General features: G+C 38.3%; 1 protein-coding gene across 3 annotated transcripts in view; it reads left to right on the top strand.

Annotated features, from left to right (window-relative positions):
* HOMER1 (homer scaffold protein 1) overlaps positions 1–27,084 on the top strand; it is a 126,072-nt gene that overhangs the window by 8,165 nt on the left and 90,823 nt on the right. The window contains exon 1 of one of the 3 annotated variants that reach the window (XM_034656428.1): positions 6,350–6,646. The exons of the other annotated variants lie outside the window; for them this stretch is intronic. The gene's annotated coding sequence lies outside the window, so the exon portion shown is untranslated. Of the gene's footprint in view, positions 1–6,349; positions 6,647–27,084 lie in introns of those variants that run through there. 3 annotated transcript variants of the gene reach the window in all.

The raw sequence follows: 27,084 nt of genomic DNA, 5'->3' as shown, positions 1-27,084 counted from the left end.
CAGGGGGAGAGCCAGAAGGAGAAGCAGACTCCCCCACTGAGCAGGGAGCCCCACGCAAGGCTTATTCCAGGACCCTGAGATCATAACTTGAGTTGAAGGCAGATACTCGTTCTTAACTGAACGAACCACCCAAGCATCCCTGGGCCTGAGGTTTTTATAAGAACTGAAGTAGTGATTTTAAGTAACCTGTTAAGATATGATTATGTAATTCTTAAAAACAAAGTGTATTATGTCATTTTGGTTGGTCACATTATGTAGATGTTAATCCTCTTAAAAACATCCTTATTAATCCTATTTTAATTTATTTCACTTATAATCTTATTTCCTTTATTTTGATTTCCTGTCTCTAGAATATAATTACTAAACCTTCACAACAAACTTGCAGACCTGTCATGAGTCAACAACTGTACACACAAAAAAATCCTTCTTAAAAGAGAAATATATAAAGGATGTGTTTAGGGGAAAATCTTAATTTTGGTTCAGCACAGTAATTTAATAATTTTGAAATGAACTCTATATCAGAGTAGTGTGACTTTTTTCTGTTTTGGGATTAGAGATCATGAAAGTTGGTTTAGGCTTATTATCTGAAATACTATTCATGGCAACTAAAGGATTGACAAAAGAAACTGTAGTTATAAGTAGTTGGTAAACTCAGTTTAAAGTGATTGAATCTCAGAAGGTCCACCCTCCTTACTGCCGTATGATTTTTATTTTTTACAGATCTCTGGTGTTTAGTTGAAGTACTTTGTTACTGGATTGTTTTGTTATTTGGGACTAATCCAACTTACTGGACAGAAGAGTAAGGAAAATGAGTTCCAAATACATAATATTTCTTGGTACAATTTTTAAATGATTGAATATAAGACATTTTAAATAGCCTTAGAATAAGGATTTTTTTAGTTTTTTTTTTTTTTTAATTTATTTATTGGACAGAGATAGAGACAGCCAGCGAGAGAGGGAACACAAGCAAGGGGAGTGGGAGAGGAAGAAGCAGGCTCATAGCAGAGGAGCCTGATGTGGGGCTCGATCCCATTATGCTGGGATCACGCCCTGAGCCGAAGGCAGACGTTTAACCGCTGTGCCACCCAGGCGCCCCAAGGATTTTTTTAGTTTTAAGAAATGTTCAGTTTCTTGTTTGTGTTTCATATTTGTAATGCCTTATGGTCTGTGGCTTAAACAGTAAAGTGGTCCTGTAGTTTATAAGATTGATTATGTTTGTAGAATAAGTGAGATTTTCCTAGAGATCAAAAAGACTTCTTGTTTCTTTCTTTCCACATCTTACTGAATGGGCATTGCAAGGGTAGGTAAAACTTTTTTTTTTTTTTTAAGGTTTTATTTATTCATTTGACAGAAAGCACAACCAGGGGGAGCACCAGGCAGAGGGAGAGGGAGAAGCAGGCTCCCTGCTGAGCAGTGTGCCCTGCTTGGGGCTCAGTCCCAGGACTCCGAGGTCATGACCTGAGCTGAAGGCAGATGCTTAACCCACTGAGCCACTGGGTGCCCCTCTTAGGATTTTCTTAACATTTTCTCTAACATTATTATAAAAATACAGTATAAAATATACAAAATGTGTTAATCAATTCTTATCAGAAAGGCTTTCGGTCAGCAGGAAGTTATTAGTAGTTGAGTTTTAGGGGAGTCAAAAGTTATAAGTGAATTTTCCACGATGTGGGGTTCAACACCCCTTAACCTGCATTGGTCAAGGGTCAACTGTATTTCATTTATTCTTCCATCTTGTTTTAAAAAGTTTTTTAAAAATCTCACTTCTCTGCTAAGTATAGTGTAGAATTAATTTTTTCTCAAGGTTTTTTCTACCCAGTAATGGATTATGAACCCGCCATGGCTTTTGTGTAACTAAATAATTTTAAATATGTAGAACTAACATTTGACTTAGTTAAGAACTGAATTTCATTTACATACAGCTGTCTTTTCTAAGGTAGGCTACCAGAGGAAGGCAAAAAAAAAAAAATACTGTTTTCTTGTATCAGAAAATAAAATTATAAAATACCAAAAATTAGCAATCTAGTCACTATTTTACCCTCATAATACATTTATCTTTATACTTTTTCTTTTTTTTTTTTTTAAAGATTTTATTGATTTATTTGACAGAGATAGAGACAGTCAGTGAGAGAGGGAACACAAGCAGGGAAGCAGGGGGAGTGGGAGAGGAAGAAGCAGGCTCCCAGCAGAGGAGCCTGAATGTGGGGCTCGATCCCGGAACGCCGGGATCACGCCCTGAGCCGAAGGCAGACGCTTAACCGCTGTGCCACCCAGGCGCCCCTATCTTTATACTTTTTCTAGCTTTTAAAAAGTCACCTTAATCTCTTATTAGCTAATATTAGGTTTAAAAAAAAAAAGAGCTTTACTTTATATACATGTTCTTTTAATGTTCTTCCATAAAACATGAATCATTTCAGTTATCTTTGACAGGGTTTGGCAATAGTTCCTCAAGTCAAGAGAGCAGTTGTGAGAATTGAGGACTTTTTGTAAAAATTACCACATAAGAGTTAGACAGAAATTAAACAGAGACAACTGCTGAGGGACCACAGATACCAAAGCAGCTTTCATTACTTTAAGTCATATTTATTATGTCATGTCTGTTGACACATCTGGACCCATGTGTTTACATGCCTCTGAGTCCAGAGGGCTCTAGAAGAGAGTCCTTGACTTCCCCTCACCCCCAGAAGGGAGGGGATTTGTCCCTAGTTTAGTAGGAGAGCCTTAATAGAAATGTGCCAAGAGCCGCAGCTCTGGTATTTATCTGTGCGAGTATTAGACATTGTGTTTGCGAGCCATCTAGTTCATAGTATAGCACGTATGTTCGATATAAGTTGAAAGGATCTGGGGAATTAGAACCCATTTTTCATATACAGAAAATCCTGATCCTAGCAATTAGGTATACAGTTGGATGTACCAGTTGTTTTTCTGATAATTTTTTTAGATAAATTGTTGGATCTTTTCACCTTTACTTTTAAGCCTGCTTCAGTCTTACTCAAGTAGTTACTGTCTTTGTTTCATTTAAGTGTTTATAAGTAAGAGGGCCTTTCTGATTAAGGTTTTTTGTGTGTGTGAGTTGGAATTTTCTGTCCCAGTTACTTTCAGTTTCTCCCTTTAGACACTCAATACCAGTCTCTAGAAAATTATCTTAAGTGGATTTGATTATCAAAGAGCTCAAAGTACTCAGAAAAGTTCTGTCACTCTTCCTTCATAGACAGTAAGTCTGTATGTTACTAAACTCACGTTAGGACAATTACTTTGAACCTATCAACGTGTTAGAGTGTGCTTAGCCTATCCCGTTACATGCTTCCCTTTTGCTTATTCTACTGTAAAACTGCCATTTTCTCTCTTGCTGTGTTAGGAATCTTTGTCACATGGATTTTAACATTAAAATTCATGTGCTTTGCGTAATCGCTCTGCCAGCTCCCAAGCTGTTTACAGAGTGAGGATTCTACCTACTCTTGTTTACTCAGTATTGCCAGGGATCTGTATACATTGAGCTGAATGGGAAGACTCCCAAATCACCCATAAACTCATCTTTCTTGAGGTTCTTTTGATTTAAAAAGAAAAAGTTGTTCTAGATCTTGCAGGCTGTCTCACTCAGCTGATAGTATATAGAATTTTAGTTGTCTACTTTGTTGCTTTCATTAACTATTTTATTAATGCTGAATTGGTATTTATTGCTATGCCTATGTTAGTATGAGGACAAGAAAAAGACATTAATGACAATATTACTATTTACTTTTATTTGGTGACATATTAGTATATTTTGAGTTATTAGTATATGTTTAGTAGCTAAACTATTCATGTGGGTAGGAAGCTAACCTGAAGAATGTTTTGAAAGATGGTGCAGTGGTCAGTTAGAAACCAGAATGCAAGATTATATATTTTCTGTGACCTCAACTATATGAAATACATTCTGTATATGCATAAAAATACTTGCAAAAATGTCTTAAAGTGCTACCATGTTTATATCTGGGAGGTACGATTGTGAAATGTTTTTTGTTTTTCTGAATCTTTCAGTTTTTCTGTGATGACTATATTAAATTTTAGAACTTCTCTTGGGTTTTAAGAGTGAATAGTATTTAAAAAATGGTAATATCTACAGTACAAATCAGTCACTATTCCTACGTACAGATACTTATGTATTTGACCCAATTTTAGCTTGCTTTTATTTTGTTTCATTTTTCTTTTCTTTTTTTCTTTTAAGATTTTATTTATTTATTTGACAGAGAGATCACTGGCAGGGGGAGTGGCAGAGGGAGAGGGAGAAGTGGGCTCCCAGCTGAGCAGAGAGCCCGGTCGTGGGGCTCGATACCAGGACCCTGGGATCATGACCCACAGCAAAGGCAGACGCTTAACTGACTGAGTCACCCAGGCATCCCTTTATTTCATTTTTTCTTTTCATAATGGATTAAAGAAGTAATTAATGGTAGCAAAAATGGTTTCTTTTGTACTTGTAAGGAGTTATCAGAGTGTTAATGTTAATCTTTACTTTTTATGGATAAGGAGACAGAGCTCAAAGGGAACATGTGACTTTCTGGAGGTCATGCCACTGTGTGATGGCAGAACTTGTGCTAGATCCCTCTGGCTCCTGGGGCTCTTACCATTAGTTCAGTGCATCCTAAATGGATGCTCACCTACACAGAGACTCATTAGATGGAGGTTCTAAAAGAAACATTCTAACTTAGTGTAAGCTTGGTATCTTAGTGATGGGTTCATTAAATGTGTCTTGTTTTCCTTTTAGATGGTATGGAAAGAAACTGCATTCTAATTTTAGGGTAATTAAATCTCTGCTCATGCATTAAATTTTGAATACATTGAAGTCTTTCTCAGGAATGATTTGATGTGATTTCATATGCTTGGTATAAAGTTTCCAAAGTTCATATTAAATTGTAAATTCCATTAGTCAAAGCCCTGTTTAACTGCCTGTGTAGTTACTGGGCCATGAGCCTCTGAAATACTTAAGTAGTCAGGGTCTGCTTTTCTGAAGACTCCAGACCGGAAACGGAAATCTTGAAATATTATCTTGAAACACTTTTCCTAGGGCTAGTGCTGGACGAGGAGCGCCTTGAATCATGATGAAGTAGCTGTAAGTTACTTGATTCCCTAGAATTTGTAAGAGAAAGTTGGACCATACGTTATCCAGATTTCAAATTGTTCTTTCTGAATTATTTTTCCTAGAGGTCCCAATGCTGTCATTAGAGGAGGCAGAAAAGTGTGTGAATGTATAAGGTAGAAGGCAGTAGGGGTTGGTGGAGACTGTGGGGAAAGTGAAGAGAACACATCCTGCCTAAAGTCATTCATATTCAGTTTGTTCTAAAAACCCTCTGGTGAAAGAAACACACCTGAAGCCTAAGATCTTAATTGTTTAACAAACATTTTTTAAGCATCTGCCAAGTGCTAGTGGAGAGTCTTGGTTGGATGCAGTAATTTTAGAAATGCTTTAACTTTTGACCAAGGAAGGAAGACCAGAACATAGTAGGGCAGAGGCAGAAATTAACATTAGATTAGTGGTTCTCAATTTTGAACCTATATCAGAATCATCTAGAGGGCTTGTTAAAAACTGAGATTGCTGGGCTTCACCCCATATTTTATTTATTTATTATTTATTATTTTTTTAAAAAGATTATTTATTTATTTATTCAACAGAGATAGAGATAGCCAGCGAGAGAGGGAACACAAGCAGGGGGAGTGGGAGAGGAAGAAGCAGGCTCATAGCAGAAGAGCCTGATGTGGGGCTCGATCCCATAACACCGGGATCACGCCCTGAGCCGAAGGGAGACGCTTAACCGCTGTGTCACCCAGGCGCCCCTTACCCCATATTTTAATTCAGTGAACCTGGAAGTAGGTTCCACAAATTTGCTGGTCTAACAAATTCCCAGGGGATGCTGATGATCCTAGGACCTTTGAGAGTCCTTGTATTTGGTAAATGAAGCTGACGCATGTGAGAAACTTTTTGTCCATTTGAAAACTCAGCAATTCTTGAAGCTTTTGTTTTTTCTTTGCTTGAAATTTGCAAAAATTATAATTTTGAACTGAAGGGAAAAATCCCTGATTGAGCCTCTCCTTTTTTTCTTTTTTTCTGATGAGCTAAAAGATCCAGGACAACTCGAAACTGATCTCTATCTCTTTAAACCTGATTACTTCTCAGCAGTACCGACCAGTTAAGCCCATTTCTTATTCACAGTTAATTCTGCTTTCTGGTATTACTAATGTACTATTTTAAAAATTACTTGACACTGCTTTGACTCCTGGAGTTTTATGCATTTGGAGGAAGTATGATTTTCTTTGGGGTTGTTTATTCTGCTTAGATATCCTTAAGTTTGTCCACATGCCATAGTTTTAGGTTTCTATTGCTGTGACAAATCACCACAATTTTAGCGGCTTGAAACATCATACGTTTATCTCGCAGTTTCTGAGAGTCAAGAGTCTGGCACCTTAACTGGCTCTTCTCAGGGTCTCACAAGACAGCAGTCAAGATGGCGGCTGAGGCGAAACACGCATTTATGGGTCTGCATCGTCTTCAGAGCTAATGTGGTTGTTGGCTGAATTGATTTCCTTGCATATGTAGAACTCAGAAGCTGTGTCTTTAAGGCCAGCAGGAGGAGGCCCTTTCCAGCGCTTCATCTTCTTTAAAAGGATTCAAGTAAGTCCGGGTCACCCAGGATAACTGGGCGAGCTCCCTTTCGATTAAGTGAAAGCAGGGGGAGTGGGAGAGGAAGAAGCAGGCTCATAGCGGAGGAGCCTGATGTGGGGCTCGATCCCACGACGCTGGCATCACGCGTTGAGCCGAAGGCAGACGCTTAACCGCTGTGCCACCCAGGCGCCCCCGCCTTCCACCTTCCTATCCATGCTCAAGGGGAGTTTTATGCGGTGTGTGTCCACTGGCAGGCAATAATCTTGGGGCTGCTACACCACATCATATATCCATGGATTTTATCCAAATGCTCAAATACCAACATATCCATTCCATTTTTTTTAACTTTAAAAAAATCTATAACCCTCTGCATTCCTGATGTAGTATGGATTGGACTCTTTAGGCATACTATGTAGTTCTCATCCTAAACCTTCCTCTGTCTGTATTACTATTTGTTTGTAATTACATCTTCTGTTTCCTGGACACTGTTTTCTTTCTTGGTTTACCCCTTTGTTTAGCTGAAGCTCATTTTCCTGTAGTTACCTGGCAATGGCTAGGTAGGAGATGACTTTTGAGACCTAAAATATGTGAAAGTGTCTCCTCTGCCTCCTCCTTTTTCAGTTGAGTCTAGATCTCCTAGAGAGGAAATGATGTCCTGTCATTGTGAGGGCCCTGGCCTATTGGAGTTTCTTACAGTGTTCCTGTTGAAGCCTGCTTGTTTCTGATTCCTGTTCCTTCGTGTATGACTCCCTCCACCCCCAACTGTGAAAGGTTTTAGGTTTTTTTTTTTTCCCCTCTACTGATAAAAATGTCATGATGATATTGTGTGGGGGTTTTCTGTTTGTTTTTTGGGGGGTTTTTTTGTTTGTTTTTTGTTTTTTACCATTTGCTCTTTTGGTTTGTTAGGCCATTTCAGTCTGGTCAAATTCCCTGAATTTGGGAGATTTTCTTCTATTAAAAAAAAAGCACTTAAACATTTTCTCTTTTGTTTATGAATTTTCTATTAGTTTTATGGTACAATTCTTTTTGTTTTTTCTACCATCTTCTCCCTTTTATTCTGCCTTCTAAGGAAATTTCCTTGACTTCCGTCTTCTAACATTTCTATTGGAGTTTTGATTTCCATATAAATTTTAATTTGCCAATCCTCTTTCTCAGTATCTTATTTGAGGACATTTATAGGTTTTGAAGTTTTGTTTTCTATTCCCTAAATTCTCTTTTTTGTGTTCTTGAATGTTTTGTTCTTATCTTGTTGGAAACTTTCCTGGAGTATCTGGTGATCCTCAGTCGTGCATTAGAGTGAGATACTGAAAAGCTGATTCAAAGCTCTTTGTGATTCAGTGAGGCCTGTCATTAGTGGACTTCATGTCGGGCATTTAGGTAGTGGTCTTTTTCTTGGGTGGTCCCCAAGTGTCAGTAAGTGGAAGTCTGTTCTCTGAGATTGCTCATTTTTTTTTTTTTAAAGATTTTATTTATTTATTCGACAGAGATCGAGACAGCCAGCTAGAGAGGGAACACAAGCAGGGGGAGTGGGAGAGGAAGAAGCAGGCTCATAGCAGAGGAGCCTGATGTGGGGCTCGATCCCAGAACGCCGGGATCACGCCCTGAGCCGAAGGCAGACGCTTAACCACTGTGCCACCCAGGCGCTCCTGAGGTTGCTCATATTATCTAGAGAATGATCTTTCAGTATGCATACCTCTTGGCATTCTGAGAGCAAGGAGAGTATTTTCTTCCATATTTACCTTAGAGGCATGTTACCTGCTGTAATCCGAAAAGCACAGAGGGGAGAGTTTTTGAAAGGCCATGGTTTAGTTGGCAACCTTTCTCTTATGCTCCTGTTATAGGCCCCACCTTTGTCTTCTGGTATCCGGCAAATTTATTGTTGGACTGGGGTGGGAGGCTCTTAATTGCTTTGTTATTTAAATTTTCAGTCAATCCCAGTTTTCAGCCCCCGTGTCTTACTCTCTCTCCTGCAGCCCCATTGCCTATACATTCTAGCCAGCAAGTTCACTTACTAGTTCTCTCTTTGCAGGCAATTTAGTTTCCTTGGCTTTGCCAAGTCAAGTACTATCCTTTTAAAATCCCATCTTTCAGAACTGTATTACAATTACTTAGGCACTGGTGTCACTTCTGTTCTTTGGTGTTATAGGTTTATACCTCGTTTTCCCCTTCACTTACATTTTAGTGGAATTTCAGAAAAGGAAGATAAATGTATGGAATTAATTTGCTATGTTTGACCAGAATCACTGAGCTTTAGCATTTGAATTTATATAAGGTGCCTTTCAGAGTGGGTTGACACTGTTGACAATTCATTGATTAGAATTTGGTAAATGATAAAGTGTTGGCTTACTCAAAATCGCTCCCTCTTAGCAGCACCTGAAAACTCAATGCATGATGTAAGCACATCTTAAAATTAAAAAGTTAAAATTGATCATCAGCCCAAACCTCAGCAAAACAAAGCACTCACTCTCTCAGCTGTTTTGGTAGAGAGTAAGGTATTGCTGCAGTTTGTCCCCTGACACCGTGCCTCTTGAGCACTTGTAACAAACATTAAGCCCTTCATTTGTATCATGAGTCATGCTAGGCACTGGCAATACAAAGATGAGTAGACAGCCATGTAGACAAGAAATTACATTACTGCTGTAATAGAGATGCACATTGTGTTCGAGAGCACAGAGAAGGAAGTGCCCACCTCTACCTGGGAAAGTCAAAGAAAGCTTCGCAGAGCCAGTTAAGTTTGTTTTGGGACTTAAAGAAGAGATGAGTTGATAGGGAGGGTGGGTAATGGGAAGTCAGAACATATGTGAGTGGATGTTAGGGCATTTCAGGCAGAGGGGTGGCATAGGTAGAGCCTCAAAGGTGATGTATGCTAGTTAGAAAGTTAAGGTAGTTTGGCATAAGTTAAGGTAGATAGTATAAAGGTAGATTTGATTAAAAGTTAGTCCAGGGCCATATGATGACTGCATGTCATAGAAGAGGGTTATACTTTTCCTCTAAATTAATGGTCTCCATATTTTTTAAGTACCCATACCAATAAAAGATTTGAAGCATATTCCTGCATATATACACATTTATGTTAAATGTTCTGTGTGTTTATATATACATAGAGTTATTATAAAACATATAAAGATGAAAGAGGAGAAAACTTTACCCCACTTTAGAGGCCATTACTTTAAGTGATGGTGAGCAGAGGAACAATTTTAAGCTGGCAGAGTTATTGCTATGCTTGTGTTTTATATTAACTACTCATGTTGCAATATGGAGAAAGTCTGGGACTTGGGGGAGGGAAATGTGTGTGAGAAATGGCTGAAGGTCTTGGAGACCCTCAAGTTTAATTGTGTAATAGGCTAATTATAGCAATTTAGTCAAGAATAATGGCCTGCATTAACATAGAGTAGAACAGGGGCTGAATTCAAAAGAGATTTATGTAGTAGTATACAGGAGTTGACAATGAAGTGTATAAACAGGAAGGAATAAGGACATCGGCTTGGTCAGCAATTAGTTGAGTTAGGGAACCAGGAGAGGTTTGCAGTGAGGTGAAATGACAAATTGGGTAAAAGTTGATCTATTTATGGCCATCCATGTGGGAATGCCTTCTAGTTGGTTATCCAGGTCTTGACTTCAGGTAAAAAGAACTGGACTGAGTGTAGAGTTTTGGGAGTCAGTAGAATATGTAAGTATTGGTTGAAACTATGAATGTGGATGAGCTCATTCAGGGTATTTATAGAAGAGAGCAGATGAGGCCTCTCTGGGGGAATAGTCATTTAAGGGACAGGCAAAAGAGAAAGCTGTCAGGCTAAAACAGTGAGAGAATACTGCCAAAAAAGCCAAGAAAGGAAGTTTTAAGAAATGAGTAGCCAGGATCAAATGTATCAGAAGCATCAAACGAAGCAAAAGTAGCTCTTAGATTGAGTAGGTAGTGGTCCTTTAATGACCTTACCTTGAGAAGTTTAAGAAATCTGGGATGGAAGCCAAATTGCCACAGGGTGATGGTGATAATGAAGGATGAGGAAGCAGAGCCCAGAAGTGCACACTTCTTTAAGGCCAAGCTTCTTTGAAATAGTGTAACTTCAGTAAGCTGTAGGGTTCAGGAAATTTTTTTGGTTGTGCTTCAAAATGGGATTACACATTTTTTAGGCCCTGGGAAAGGAGTTCATAACTGGGGGTATTTAGAAATTACAGTAGTGAGGGATAATTAGGAAAGAGATGGGAGATCTTGTGATCTGAAGCACAGGTAGAGTTGTCCACCTTAATAGGCTTATCTTCCACGTAGACTAGAGGGAGGGATATAAGAAAGGAAATGACTAGATCCCTTTGTAGGTTAAAGGGCAGGAGGCTGGGAGAGAGTTCCTTAGTTGTGGGACTCCATTTCCTCAATTCATTAATTGGTTTCATTTAACAAATATTTACTAAGTACCTGCTGTGTGTCGGGCACTGTTCTACGTGTATGAGATACATCTTTGAACAAAGAGCCCTCCCCTTATGGGTATGTAGTTTAGAAAATGATAGAAGACAAGACCATCTGCTGAAAATGTTGAAAATGAAGGTTGGTCAGAGCCTTGGGAAGAGAGGTGAAGAATGGGAGAGATTGCCGACCATGAACAGCTGGGAGCTTGGAAGGCCCACTGGGGTTAAAGCCATGAATTTTGGCACTTTTATTGTTGAAGGAGTCAAAATCTAATTTGCTGCTCTGGCTGAGAAACAGAAAGCTGGCTGTTAGGAGGGTTTTCCTCGTTTCCATTCTGCTAAACATGAAACATGAAAGAGGTATGTCCAATTTTTGTAGTATTATATTCAGAGTTATTTTAATATGGTGCCCTTTTCCCCCTCAGCTGCCCTTCTAATCGAATATTCCATTATTTTAGGAAACCAACGTAGTAAGTATTAAGTTTGCCAGGGTACCACCGATGTCTTAATGTTTGAGGTCTTTTCTGTGGAAAGTATTAGGGCTCTTCTGAAGTTTGGGATGACATTTAATATTTACCTTCTCATTTCTAACTTGTGCCCTGTACACATTCCATACACAACACACAGGCACTCGTTGCATAACCAGAGTGTAGAGTTGTTCTTTGAGATTTTTCTTCTTTCATACCTGGGGAAGTCACAGAAGTTAATTGACTGGCATAAGCACGAACATTGCCCAGATTCCTACTAAGAACTCAGTAGATGACTCTTTAGAAAGCAGTGTTGCAGCTTTAACTTATCCTGTCTTCCTCTTGATAAATGTAAATATTTGTAGTCTTTCTGGACAGAGTGGGGTTTTGTTCTCTTTCTAGTCACTCAGAGTACGTGTACTCCTTTGTTGATTTTAATCTTATCATTATAGCTTGGAAAGCATTCTATTTTTTATAGGGACTTTCATGCTGAAGGAATATGTCTTAACTAGTGAATTGAGCTGTACTTTTTTAAAAATAGAATTAATCGGTTAAAAGGCTTCAAAATGAAATAAATTTTACTTTATACTTCGTTGTATAAAATGTAATTACATCATCAAACTCTAAATTGATGGCACTTGAAGCATTTTTTTTTGAAGTTTTTGTTTTTTTGTTTTAACCTTAAGTGGTAGTTTCTCAGCCACAGACGATGTAGCTGTGGTAAAGCCCAGCGTGGCACAGTACAGGGTGGTTTAGCAATCAAGCGAGGTCTCTTGAGCCAGCCAGTGACTGAATTTAAATTATTGATCCTCTTTAGTTCTGTGATCTTTGGCAGGTTACTAGAGTTTTATGTCTCAGTTTCCTCATCTGTAAAATGGGGATGGAATTGTGAAGATTAGAGGATAAAATACAAGCAAGATTATTAAAACAGTGTAGCACATAGTAACTACACAGTAAATCATAGCTATTATTACTATGGCTTTTACACAGTTAAGCTTCTGGTACTCAACTGAATTTTTGTTTTTAACATCTAAACAGGGAATATGAAAAAAAAATTAAGCTTTGGTACTACTGAAGGCCAAAAATAAGTTGATGGAATTTTTCCATCCTCTTCTAATCCAATGCCTATTAAAATCATCCCTCCCAGGGTACCTGGGTGGCTCAGTCAGTTTGGTGTCTGCCTTCTGTTCAGGTCATGATCCCAGCATCCTGGGATTGAGCCCCTCGTTGAGCCCCCTTTTCAGCAGGGAGCTTGCTTCTCCCTCTTCTCCCCTGCCCCTCTCCCCTTACTCATGTTCTCTCTCTCTCTCAAATAAAATCTTAAAAAATCATCCTTCCCCCTCTATTTTATGTCCAAAGAAATTATTTGTTTAATGTTCCAGTTTCATTGATTGTCTTGAAATATTCTGATTTGGGGGGCCTTGACGGAATCATGAAAATAGTACTTCTCAGTAAGGAAGTTGAGGTTTGAATATTGTATATGATAGGAATAATCACTCNAAAATCTTAAAAAATCATCCTTCCCCATTTTATGTCCAAAGAAATTATTTGTTTAATGTTCCAATTTCATTGATTGTCTTGAAATATTCTGATTTGGGGGGCCTTGACAGAATCATGAAAATAGTACTTCTCAGTAAGGAAGTTGAGGTTTGAATATTGTATATGATAGGAATAATCACTCTAATTCTGTAATAAATTTTATAAGATAAAATTAAGTAAATAAATCAATTTTAAATAATACCGTTTTTATGAAAACTGTAGTTAAACTATCTTATTGATCTTCTTATTAAGTCTACAGAAAAGTATTACATTGCTGATTTGGTCTTTCTTATTAAGTACTGGTCACCAATTATAGGAATCTTAAAATCAGATATTGTTAAATTACTCAGATTGGAGTTTAATATATGAAACGTTAAGTTAAAAAACCAACAAAGATAAATTGTGATCTATTTGTGAAGGATGTATAACAACATAGAGAAAGGCTCATGGTGAAAAGTTCACAATATTTTGGTGTGGTCATCAGATTATAAAGTCTGGTCTTTTTAAGTTCACTATTTAAGATATTTGATTTTGGACACTGTGGACGGATTTTACCCTATGAAAACTCAAGAGACTGATATATAAACTGGAATGGCAACTTACTAGTTATTTATTAATAAGTCATTAAAAATACATCCTCTCCCACAGGAAAAAAATGCCACAGTGGGAGCCAGATTGTAATCAGAAGGTTGCTTGAAGGTTGTACTTTGTTGGATGTCCAGTGCTGAGCCTTATGCATTGATCTCCACTTGCCACCCAAATACATCAGGGCTCCCTGTCCCTCAGACAGTGCTAGGGGCACTGCCTAACCACCTCTCAGAAATCCCTTTTTCTAACTTACATAGTTATCTGCTTTCCTCTTGTATCTTCTTGGAGAAAAAAGTGAAACACTTGTGGAGGTTTTATGCTTAGTCATTAGCCCAGTCATTCCTGCCTGAGTTTTCAGCCTCATCTTGGTTGGATTTGAAGAGCATAGGTAGATTCCTAAATTTTTTATTTTTATTTATTTTTTAAAGATTTTTTTTTTTTTAATTTTGAGAGAGGGCAAAAGTGATCATAGAGGGAGAAGGATCACAGAGGGAGAGGAAGAAGCCGACTTGCTGCTGAGTAGGGAGCCTGATGTGGGGCTCGATCCCAGGACCCTGAGATCATGACCTGAGCCGAAGGCAGACACTCAACCAACTGAGCCACCCAGACGCCCCTAAATTTTTAAAATTTAAACTCTGTGTTATGGAAAGTTTTAAGCATATAAAAACCTAAAGTGAGTTGTATAATTAACCCCTGTGCATCTTTCACCGTGCTTGAACAGTTTACATATGGTATATATTGTTTCATCTGTACTGCCTGTCCCCCTTCATAATATTTTAAAGCAAGTCTAGACATCATATAATTTTACCTATAAAATTGCATTTGGTTGATACATTTCTTGAGTCTTTCAGTCTGTAACAACCACCTGTCCCTTTATTGCTGTTCATGAAATTTGTCATCTAGAAATTTTCCACATTCTGGATTTGGCAGGCTGTATTCTCATGGTGTCATTTAACGTGTTCTTCTGTTCTCTTATTTCTGGTAAACTTGTAGCTAAATTTACGTTTGAGTGGATTCAGGTTTGAGTCCCCCCTCTCCAAGAATATGTCATAGGTGGTGTGCTATTCTTCTTGTGTGTTGTATTACAACAGAAGGCACATAAAAACTTCTTGGCATTTCTTCTTTTGTGTGGTAAAGTTGATCATGGGGCTTAGTGTTAATCAGTTTGACCCATCCATTATATTCTTTCCATGAAACCATTATATTTTAGTTTTTCCTAATTTTATTCTCAAGGAATACCTTGTCAAATGTTATTGTCTTTCTTCTAATCTGTTTTTCACATGCGCCCAGGATGATCTTTTAAATATTGGATCACATGCCAGTCTGGTTAAAACTCTTCAGTAGTGTCCCATTACTCAAAGACTCATACCTATACTTTCTACCATGATCTATAAAAATCTGCATAACCCAACCTTGATCTACCTTTCTACACCTCATTTTATGCCATTCTGTCCTTTGAGAAACAGTATGGCATTTTGCATTGCATAGGCTTTTGCACTAGACTGCCTGAGTGTGTGATCTTGGGCAAGTCATTCAACTATTTTGTACCTCTGTTTTCCCACATGTAAAACCAGTGTTTTAAGAATACCTACCAACAAGATTTCAGTGATTAAATAATACATATGAGTCACTTAGAACAATGCCTGTATAACATAAAAACTGAGTGTTAGCTGTCAGTTGCTGCCAGTGTTGGTGCTGTCATTTCCAAAATCTGTGTTTAAGCCACATTGTACTTTACAGTTTCTAGAACTGTCAAATTCTTGCCAGCCTCAAGATCTTTGCACATTGTTCTGATTATCTTTTGCTATATAACAAACCACTCAAAATTCAGTGTCTTAAAATAATAGCAGTCATTTTATCAGTTCATGAATTTGGAACTTGGGACAGGGCTTGGTAGGGATGGCTCATCTCTGCTCCTTGTGGCTTATCTGCTCTTTGTGGCTTATTTCTGCTCTTTGTGATTCTTGGCTGGGGTGGCTTAGCTGAGGGCTGGAGTACCTACTTTCATTTTTTTTTTAACGCTTTTTTTTTTTTAAGATTTATTTATTTATTTTGACAGAGAGAGAGACAGCCAGCTAGAGAGGGAACACAAGCAGGGGGAGTGGGAGAGGAAGAAGCAGGCTCCCAGTAGGGAGCCTGATGTGGGGCTCAATCCCAGAACCCTGGGATCATGCCCTGAGCCAAAGGCAGAGGCTTAATGACCGAGCCACCCAGGCGCCCCTGGAGTATCTACTTTTAAATGAGTCTTTCATATGGTTGGCAAGATAGTGTTTGTTTTTGACTGGGAACTCAGCCAGGGCTAGGGGCTTTGTTTGCTGATTGGCTTTACTCAAAGCATGGTGATCTAAAAGTAAGTACCATAGGAGAACCAGGCTGGTGCTGAATGGCCTATTACAACCTGGCCTCTAAATTCACACAGTGTCACTTTTGCCTCATTATTTTGTTTGTTTTTAAGATTTTATTTGTTTGTCAAAGAGAGAGAAAACACAAGCAGGAGAAGCAGCAGGCAGAGGAAGAAGCAGGCTCCTCGCTGAGCAAGGAGCCTGATGCAGGACTCGATCCCAGAACCCTGGGATCATGACTTGAGCTGAAGGCAGATGCTTAACTAACTGAGCTACCCAGGCATCCCTGCCTCATTATTTTGGTCCAGTCAGTCCTAAAGGGCAGCTCAAGTTTAAAGGGAATGGACACAGGGGCGCCTGGGTGGCTGTCAGTTAAGAGTCAGCCTTGGGCTCCGGTCATGATCCCAGAGTTCTGGGATCAAACTATGGGCTCCCTGCTCAGCAGGGAGTCTACTTCTCCCTCTCCCTCTGCCCCTCCCCACCACTCATGCTTGCTCTGTCTTTCAAATAAATAAATAAAATCTTAATTAAAAAAAAAAAGGAATGGACTTAGACTCTACCTCCTGGAAGGGGGAGACGACAGGGTCCTAGAAGAAGGACAGACATACTGTTGTAGCCATCTTTGGAAAATATGTTTTGCTACACACATGCTGTTGTCTGAGCCCCAAATGCTATTATTACACTGATTCTCACTCTTTAACTGGCTACCCAATCTAAATTAGTTCCCTCTTCTTCCATTCCCCTTGTGCACTCTCTTTCTCATAGCTCCTTATTCTCCTTGGCAACACTGATAATAGTTTCTAATTCTCTCCTGAAGTCCACGAAGGCTAGAGCATGTTATGTACCTAGTACCGTGCATACAATCTGTTGAAATGTTAAAATGAATTATTTGTAACTTAAAAACCTTAACCTCAGGGCGTCTGGGTGGCTCAGTCAACTGAGTGTCCGATTCTTGATTTCGGCTCAGGTCATGATCTCAGGATCCTGAGAGTGAGCCCAAGTCAGATTCCGTGATCAGTGGGGAGTCTGTTTGAGATTTTCTCCCTCTGCCCCTACACACACACACACACACACACACACACACACTCTCTCTCTCTCTCTCTCTCTCTGAAATACATAAATATTTAAAAAAAAAGGATTTAAAAATTATTTATTTATTTGACAGAGAGAGTACAAAGGGAGAGCAGCAGGCAGAGGGAGAAGGAGAAGCAGGCTCCCCACTGAGCAGGGAGCCCAATATGGGACTTAGCTCCAGGACCCTGAGATCATGACCTGAGCTGAAGGCAGATGTTTAACCGACTGAGCCACCCAGGTGCCTCTTTTTAAAAAAATCTTAACGCCATGGATCACATTTCCACTAGGAAAAGCATATTCCGAACTTTGTAGAAGGAAGTGAACAGAGTTACAGAAACACCAGGAGTCAGTCCTTTAACTCCTCATATTTCATTTCTCACTGCCTAGCTTGGGGTGAGGTTGGGCTGAAGAGGAGAAATGTGTATGTATAAATTTTGTGGGGGAGTTGGAGGTGGGTGGAGTAAGCAGTTCAAATAGCTGGATCCATGCTTACTCTGTCCTTTTAAAACTCAAACCCACAGATGCATCTTCTCTTCCCTTGTTTCTCTAGTATCCAGTTCATGGTAAGAGGCTTTTAGCTGGTCTGAAGAAGAAGAATGATAGTCTAGGAAATATTCAGTGCTCCCAGAGCAGCCAGATAGATGTTTTTTACTCAAGGAAACCTAACCAGACCCTCACTCAGAACCAGTATTATTTCACTTTTTGGCAGAAATCTAACAAAATTGGTTACTGGGTTTCTCAGCCTCCTGGTGATTGAATAGGGAAAAGAGAATAAACAGTGGGATACAGATAATAGTAAGAACAGCTGTTGATACCTCAGATGTTTTAAGGCTGCAAATAGTCATGTGGGGTAGATGTGTCCACAAATTATAAAGGCTTTCATTCACTTAAATATTTCATGTCATCTTGTTGGGTGTTGGAGACCTAGGAGTGAACAGAATGCACATGACTCCTGCTTCCTTGGAGCTTGTAAGGATGAGAGTAGACTTAAGATGAGTGTTTGTAAAGTATGTATTTTTCATTCTCTTACTTTGAGCCTATATGTGTCTTTATATTTTAAATGATTTAAAAATGTGTTTTGGTAACCATCATATAGTTGGGTATTGCTTTATATACAATCTGATAACTCTAATAAACACTTTAATTGGAGTGTTTAGACCATGTATATTTAATACCATTGTTGATATGATTGAGTTTAAGTCTGCCATTTTACTTGTTTTCTGTTTGTCCCGTCTGTTTTTTTGTTTGTTTGGTTTTTTTGGTTTTATTTTGTTTTGAAGATTTTATTTATTTGAGAGAGAGAGAATGAGAGAGGGAGAGCGAACATGGGGGGGGGAGGATCAGAGGGAGAAGGAGACTCCCTGCCGAGGAGGAAGCCTGAGGAGGAAGCCTGACTCGGGACTTGATCCAGAACTCCAGGATTGTGACCTGAGCCAAGGCAGTTGCCCAACCAACTGAGCCACTGAGGTGCCCTGTTTTTTTTTGTTGTTGTTGTTCCCCTCCCTCATCTCTCTTTTAACTTACTTTGGCAATCTTTTTTTTTTTTTTTTAAGATTTTATTTATGTATTTGTCACAGAGAGAGAGAAAAGTGAGCACAAGCAGGGGGAGCTGCAGGCAGAGGGAGAAGCAGGCTCCCCACTGGGCAAGGAGCAGGACGTGGCACTCGATTCCAGGACTCTGGGATCATGACCTGTGCCAAATGCAGACACTCAACTGACTGAGCCACCCAGGCGCCCCTCTGGTTCCTTTTATTTATTTTATTGGTTTATTAACTACATCTCTAGTTCCTTCTTTTATTTATTTATTTATTATTATTATTTTTTAAAGATTTTATTTATTTATGATAGAGACAGAGACAGCCAGCGAGAAGGAACACAAGCAGGGGGAGTGGGAGAGGAAGAAGCAGGCTCATTGCAGAGGAGCCTGATGTGGGGCTCGATCCCAGAACGCCGGGATCACGCCCTGAGCCGAAGGCAGATGCGCTTAACTGCTGTGCCACCCAGGCACCCCTCTAGTTCCTTCTTTTAAGTGATTCTTTAGGGTTTATAGTATACAGCAGACCATTGAACAACACCAGTTTGAACTGCACAGATTTACTTATATGCAGGTTTTTTTTTTCAATCAGTACAGTACTATAAATGTATTTTTTCTTAAGATTTTAATAACATTTTCTTTTTTCTAACTTTATTGTAAGGATACAGTGTGTAATACGTGTAACATACAAAATATGTGATAATTGTTTATGTTGCTGTTAAGGCTTCTGGTCAACAGTAGGCTATTAGTTAACTTTTGGGGAGGTCAAAAGTTATACATTGATTTTTGACCACACAGGAGGTCAGCAGCCCTAACCTCTGTGTTGTTCAAAGGTCAACCGTATAAATTATCACAGACTACCGTGAGGTGATATTATATCACTTCACATATGATTAGAACCTTACAGTAGTATAGTATTATCCTCGACCTTTGTGCTATTGATACACATTTTACTTCTAATATATACCCCACAATACATTGCAATTATTTTTGCTGAAACAGTCAATTGTTTTTTAAAGTGATTTTGAAAATAAGAAGAAAATATTATATTTACATTTTTGGTGCATATTTACCATTTTTGGTGCTTTTTTATTCCTTTGAGTAGATCCAAATATATACGTATATGGTATCCTTTTCATCTCCCTGACACTTCTCTTTCATACCATCTCATGGTACAAGTCAACTGATGGTGAATTCTTTCAACTTTTGTGTGTCTGAGAAAATCATTTCACCTTCATTTAAAAAAAAATATGTTTTTTTTTTTAAGATAAAATTCATATAGCATGAAAGTAACCATTAACCATTTTAAAGCGTATAGCATTTATTATGTTCACAGTGTTCAATGTTACATAAACGTCGTATCTGACTAGTTCCAAGACATTTTCATGACNATGAATTCTTTCAACTTTTGTGTGTCTGAGAAAATCATTTCACCTTCATTAAAAAAAAAAATGTTTTGTTTTTTTTTTTTAAGATAAAATTCATATAGCATGAAAGTAACCATTAACCATTTTAAAGCGTATAGCATTTATTATGTTCACAGTGTTCAATGTTACATAAACGTCGTATCTGACTAGTTCCAAGACATTTTCATGACTGTAAATTCACTTTCATTTTTGCAGGAATTTTATGAGTAGAGAAGTTTTGATGAGTTTTTTTCCTTTCTGTATTTTTAAGATGTTGTTCTGCTTTCTCCTGGCTTGTGTTGTTTCTGATGAGGAGCAGGCTGTCATTCTTATCTTTGTTCCTCTGTATGTAACGTGCCCCACCACCCTTTGACTGCTTAAGATATTCTCTTTGGGGCGCCTGGGTGGCACAGCGGTTAGAGCGTCTGCCTTCGGCTCAGGGCGTGATCCCGGCGTTATGGGATCGAGCCCCACATCAGGCTCCTCCACTATGAGCCTGCTTCTTCCTCTCCCACTCCCCCTGCTTGTGTTCCCTCTCTCGCTGGCTGTCTCTATCTCTGTCGAATAAATAAATAAAATCTTTAAAAAAAAAAAAAAGATATTCTCTTTATTCTTGGTTTTAGGCAATTTAATTATAATGTCTCTTGATATAGGTTTCATGTTTCTTTGTGCTTCAGATTTGTTGTGCTTCTTGGGTCTGTGGCCTTATGATACCAAATTTGGAAATTTTTCAACCATAATTTCTTCGAATATTTTTTCCATCCCTCCTTTGAGGAATTCAAGTGCATGTATATTAGGCTGCTTGGAATTATTTTATAATAATCACATTGATACCCTATTTTTTCCAGTGTATTTTTTTCCCTCTGTGCTTTATTAAGAGTAGTTTCTATTTCTATATCTTTAAATTAACTTGGTTTTGTTTTGTTTTTCCTCCTGCAATGCCTAGTTTGCTGTTAATTTCATCTAGTATATTTTTCAGCTCTAGAAAATTGATTTGGGGCTTTTATATATCTTTAAGACTCTCCTTAGCATACTTATGCTTTCCTCTGCTTTCTTGAACATGTGAATTATAGTTACAATGACTGTCTTAATGCCCTTGTCTATTTGTCCTGTCATCAATGTCATTTATGTGTCTGCTTCTCTTGATTGATCCTGTGTTGATTGTATTTTACTTTTGAGTGTTAGGTGTTTATTTATTTATTTTTTAAAGATTTATTTATTTGTGAGAGAAAGAGAGCACGAGTGGGAGGTGTAGAGGGAGAGGGAGAGAGACTCTCAAGCAGATTCCAAGCTGAACACGGATCCTGGCGTGGGGCTTGATCTCAAGACACTGAGATCACGACCTGAGCTGAAACCAAGATTTGGACACTTAACTGACTGTGCCACCCAGGTGCCCTGAGTGTTAGGTATTTAGAATTTGTTTATTGAGTGCTGAATATTTTTGTGTTGTTTAAATGTTCTTGTAGAAGGGTCTAATGAAAGAAGTAGGATTTTTTTTTCTAATAATTATATGGAGATAATAACTTTATAGTTACAATACTTGTCTTAGAGGAAGTGATGAAATAGAATAAATTTTGTTAGCATGACATAACAAAAATCTATAACATAGGAGATTTCGAGTTGGTTACTGAGTTATTCAGAAGTAAAGAAAAAAGAAATTTAAGTTTAGTTTTCATTACCAGACACCATTCTGTTCTTTGGAAATAGTGAAAAGTCATGGGCTTTGGATTTAGTCTTGCATTTGAATCCCAGAAATACCAGAACTAGCTGTGACCTTTGGCCAATTAGTTAAACTCCCCCCTCTTCCAATAAGTCTTTTTTTTTTTTTTTAACCTCTTTTATCTCTTAATGCTCTTTTGAGATGAAATGAGAATATATATATATATATAGTAGTTACATGTAACAAAATACTGGTTTTTTTCACCTTTGCTCATCCTTCAGCTGTTTCATTTTTGCAACAATGCTCCTTCTGGATCACATGTTGATTTTATGTTTGGTGAAATGGGGAGAAAAATAGTCACTACTCAACTATACTTGTTATTCTCAAGCAATTACTCTAACCCTTCCCATAGCAATAATTTGTTCTTCCTGAGCTTTAATTTTTATCAAATTACACTGACGTTGAAGGTACCCAGTGGGTAAACAAATTGCCCAAAAGTGCTTTAATGTATTCAAAATTGCTTCTATTAAGATTTTATGATGTTTTTCAGGAATTCTTCCCCTGCTGAGTAAACCCATTATTTGAGAAATATAATCAGAAACTTATTTTTAATAGAGTTTAGAATAAACTAATTCTATAAATGGTGGAAAGTTAATAGATTTAAACTGGATGAAGATTGGTACTGTAGTCCCTTATCCATGGTTTCGCTTTGAACGGTTTTAGTGACCTGCAGTCAACTGCAGTCTTGAAGCAGATGACCCTTTTCCTGATGTATGTCAGGAGGTCCACAGTAGCCTCACACTATGTCCCAATACCCACATCCTTCACCTCACTTCATCTCATCACACAGGCATTTTATCATCTCAGGTCAGCACAAGAAGGGTGAGTACAGTATAGTAAGATTTTTTGTGATAGACCACAGCACCTAACATTTATTACCGTATGTTCTGTTTTATACTTATTGTTATTAATCTCTTACTGTGCCTAATTAATAAATTAAACTTATAATAGGTACATATGTTTAGGGAAAAACACAGAACATTTAGGGTTTGGTACTATTTGTGGTTTCAGGCATTCCCTGAGGGTCTTGAAACATCTCTTGGAGATGGGGGCGGGGACTATTGTGTCAACTGTTCCTGTGTTAGTTTCCTGTGTCTGCTGTAACAAAACAAAGTTGGTGGCTTAAAACAACACATATTTATTTTCTTAAAACTCTAGATGTCAGAAGTCCAAAGTCTGTTTTACTGGGGGTGAAATCAAGATGTCAGCAGGGCTGCAGTCCCTTAGGAGGTTCTAGGGGAAAATGGCTTCCTTACCTTTTCCAGCTCCTAGAGTTAACATTCCTTGCATTCACAGTTCATGCCTCTTTCTTCATCTCCAAAGGCAGTGGTATACGCCTCTTCCAATCTCTTTCTCTTCTCCCTTTGTCACATAACCTTCTGTAGTTAAATCTGCCTCTCCCACCTTCTTATAAGGACACTTGTGATTACGTTTAGGGTTTGCACAGATAATCCGGAAGAATCTTTCCATCTGAAGAGCCTTACTCATAGCTGCAATGTTCCTTTTGCAAAATAAGGTATTAGATTTTAGGTATTAGAACCTACATATCATTGGGGGCATTACTCAGTCTTCCACACTCTTTTAAAGGGGATATCAACAAATCCATTTTTCAAATGTTAGACTCTTTTTTTTTTTTTTAAGATTTTTTATTTATTCATTTGACAGAGAGAGAGAGCCAGCGAGAGAGGGAACACAAGGCAGGGGGAGTGGGAGAGGAAGAAGCAGGCTCATAGCGGAGGAGCCTGATGTGGGGCTCGATCCTAGAATGCTGGGATCACGCCCTGAGCCGAAGGCAGACTCTTAACGACTGAGCCACCCAGGCGCCCCTCAAATGTTAGACTCCTATATTTTAAAAGCCTGTCAGTTTACTTAGGTCTGTTAACTTCCCCTTCTCTGTTGACTATTTACAATTTCACCTGATAAAATATGTTTTTTCTGCCTATGTCCACAAATATTTAGTTGTGGTGATTCACAAGAAAGACTGTCTTAAAAGTCACATCATTGGGGTGCCCAGGTGTGGCTCAGTTGGTTGAGCCTCTGACTCTTGGTTTCGGCTCAGGTTATGATTCCTCAGATTATGGGATCTCGTGGGCTCCATCAGCCTCCCTCCCTGTCCTCCCCCCTCATGCTCTCTTTCACTGTCTCTTTCTCTCTCTCTCTCAAATAAACAAATAAAATCTAAAAACAAAAACAAAATTGAAAGGAACCGTTTTCCTGGAAAAACTCCTTTATCCGAGGTAAACTATTCAGTAAAATGCTGGAAGGATTAAATTTTTAGGTGTTTTTGCCAAAAAGAAACCAAGATAGGAAAAACAGTGGGGAGAAAGTAGAAAGTATTTTTGCACATGTAAACAAGCTATCTCCTAGTTTGTCAAAATATACATACTCTTCCTATCAGGTAATCATTTTTAGAAATACCGTATGTGATGAAATTTAGCCAGAGTCTGAAGCAGATATGAGATAATTTGGAGTTAATAGCTGCTAGTCTCAAAGATCAGTGCTTTCACCTCACACAGGCTAACTAACATTGTTGTTGTTGTTATTGTATTCTGTTACAGAGGTGGAATCATTCCTTCAAAATACAGCTCAGAGAGTTCTATTTCTTTGCCAAAGGAAAGCTCAAGAACTATGATAATTGGCATGACTAAAAATAAGTTATTGTATTCTTCCAAACCACACTATCATTCCAATGAAGTGTTAGAGTACAAACTGTTTTCAAAACACAGGTAACGCGTAAGTGGTACCAGTGCCCATATATACATCCTCTGAAAACGCTTAAGTACTCATGACAGTGCTTAACATGCACAGTAACTATAGTTGTGTAGCATGCTGTCCCACTTCTGTCAACAAAATCACAGAGAAGGGCCAGGTATGGGTTTGGTTACAGCATGATCTCAGGTCTGCATGACAAAAGAATTCTTTCTCATCCAAGGAATCGGTATAGGATAAAGTTGGGCGTTCCAGAGCTAGATTATAATTGTGTGCCAGCTCTACCATGTGTCATCTTGAGCAAATTACCCTCCATATACCTTAGGTTCCTCATCTTCAAGAGAGGGATAAGGGTGACTACCTCATAAAGGCTGAGAAGATTTAGTAACACAGGCATAGTGGTTATAACAGTGTCTGACCATATGGTAAGCCTTCAAAATGTTAATTATAACCAAAGAATTTACCACATACCCATTTATAAGTTTAGGCTTTTGCTTTCAGGTTTAAGAGTGGCATATCTGGAGGCACCTGGGCGGTGCAGATAAATAAATAAATAAATAAATAAAATCTTTAAAAAAAAAAGTGGCATATCTGAATTTCTCAGTTTGAATTATACAGTCTGTGGCTTTCCTCCTTTGGCATAAATGATGAAAGTGTTTATTCATGTGCTCGTTAACTTATACAGGAGAAATTGTTGAGCTTCACATCATACTAAGTGCAAAAAAACCCTGAATTTTATTTTGTCATTGACTTTTTAAAGTTCAGAAGCTAGTGTTTAAGCTATTCAGTTTTTATGATATTAGATCTGTAAGGTTTTGGTTTCTACAGAGACTTTCCAGTAACTTGTAAAATCAAGAAAATGGTAAAGCAGGACAGTTAAAAATACAGTGTTGAAAGAGGCAGATGAATAGATATAACAGATATCCGAGATAACATCATTACTGGGCGGAAAACAGAAGATGGCTGAGTTTGTTGGCAAATGATTGAGAAGTGTGTTGCGTTGTAGTCTTGTTTGGACATAACAGCAAGCAGACTACTTTTTCCCTAGCACAGTCGTAGGAGATACTGAATAACATGAGGATTCAATGGAAGTTTGTTTTATCAATCTGTTAAAAGATTCAAGGAAGAACTTTTTTTTTTTTTTAAGATTTTATTTATTTATTGGAGAAAGAGAGAGCATGAGATGGACGGAGAGGGTGAGTGAATCCGAAGTGGACTCTGCACTGAGCGCAGAGATGGATGTGGGGCTTGATCCTGTGACTGCGAGATCATGACCTGAGCCGAAACCAAGAGTTGGCCGCTTAACAAACTGAGCCACTCAGGTGCCCCTCAAGGAAGAACTTTAAATCTTAATTCAGTGAAGGTTTTCTTCGAGGGAGTTAAGACTAAGGAGAAATTTGCCTTCTGACTATATTACAAGTGTGTGTGTGTGGGGGGGTGTTAGTCTTAGAGAATTTGGAATAGTTAACAGGTTTCTTAAGCAAATACTTTTGATATTTCTGCCAAAGTACCTTAATAATAGAAAAGAGTGAATGATTTAGGATACTAGGGATAGGAAGGAGTCTATTTCGTGTTATGACAGCTTATAAATTCATATGAACTTTCCATAGTCTAGCCCTATTTATTTCTGATACGATTTTTTTCTGATATGATTTTTATTATCGTGATGTAACATGTTGTAGGAGACATGCTGTGCTCGTGCTGCTGTTTGTAGCACTCTTGTTAATACCACTGCTCTCCCTTTTCTTGAGAAATAAGGCTAACTTGTTTTCCTCAAATGTCTCAAAAAAGCATTCAGTTGAGACTCCTGAGTTCTTTCTCACATGATGAGAGGCTGTTTGGGGAGAGATTTAAGACTAGGTATTACTACTTTGCACTCCAGAGTATGGCTTTTATAGAAGAACTGAAGAGATCTGGTTCATAAGTGTTCTCCAAATAGTTGCATGATCCAACCTTAATTAGATTCCTGATATTGGCCAAACACGAAGGCTTCGGTAGAATTGGTACTTTTTCTGTTTATCGGTTGGTTCAGCTAATATTTGTATTTGGTTAACATGATCATGATCTTCTCTGCTGTGTTAGCCGGAAAAACCAGTTAGAAAACTTTTCCAGCTTGAGATGAGTGGCTTCCTTAGAACTGTTATCTTATGTGATTTCATAGGACAAGCTTGCTGGTTCACAAAGTGACACAGGTATTATATGTTACTTGTTGTGTAGGATAATTCTAAATTCTAGGTATCGTTTCACATCATAAGAGAATTTTGAGTAGACCTAGTTGATGGAAAAATTTGCATCAGTGGGGATTTGTGGCTGATTTGTAGGAAGTATGCTATGGGCAAGAATATTCCCAAATCTGTATTTGCTGGATGAATCCATTATCAATAGGGCTAGAATATTTTTAACTGTCATTTGCTTTAAAAAAAAATTAAGGCCTATATTTTATAAAGTGTGCAAATGTACAGTTCATTGAATGTTAACGTGTATATTTTTGTAATCACCAAAATAATATTTCCAGTTGTGTTTTTTTTTTAAAGATTTTATTTATTTGACAGACATAGAGACAGCCAGCGAGAGAGGGAACACAAGCAGGGGGAGTGGGAGAGGAAGAAGCAGGCTCATAGTGGAGGAGCCTGATGTGGGGCTCAATTCCCATAACGCTGGGAT

Source organism: Ailuropoda melanoleuca, chromosome 3 (genome assembly GCF_002007445.2).
Source record: "Ailuropoda melanoleuca isolate Jingjing chromosome 3, ASM200744v2, whole genome shotgun sequence".
NCBI lineage: Eukaryota > Metazoa > Chordata > Mammalia > Carnivora > Ursidae > Ailuropoda > Ailuropoda melanoleuca.
This window is presented reverse-complemented; position numbering and strand designations above follow the sequence as displayed.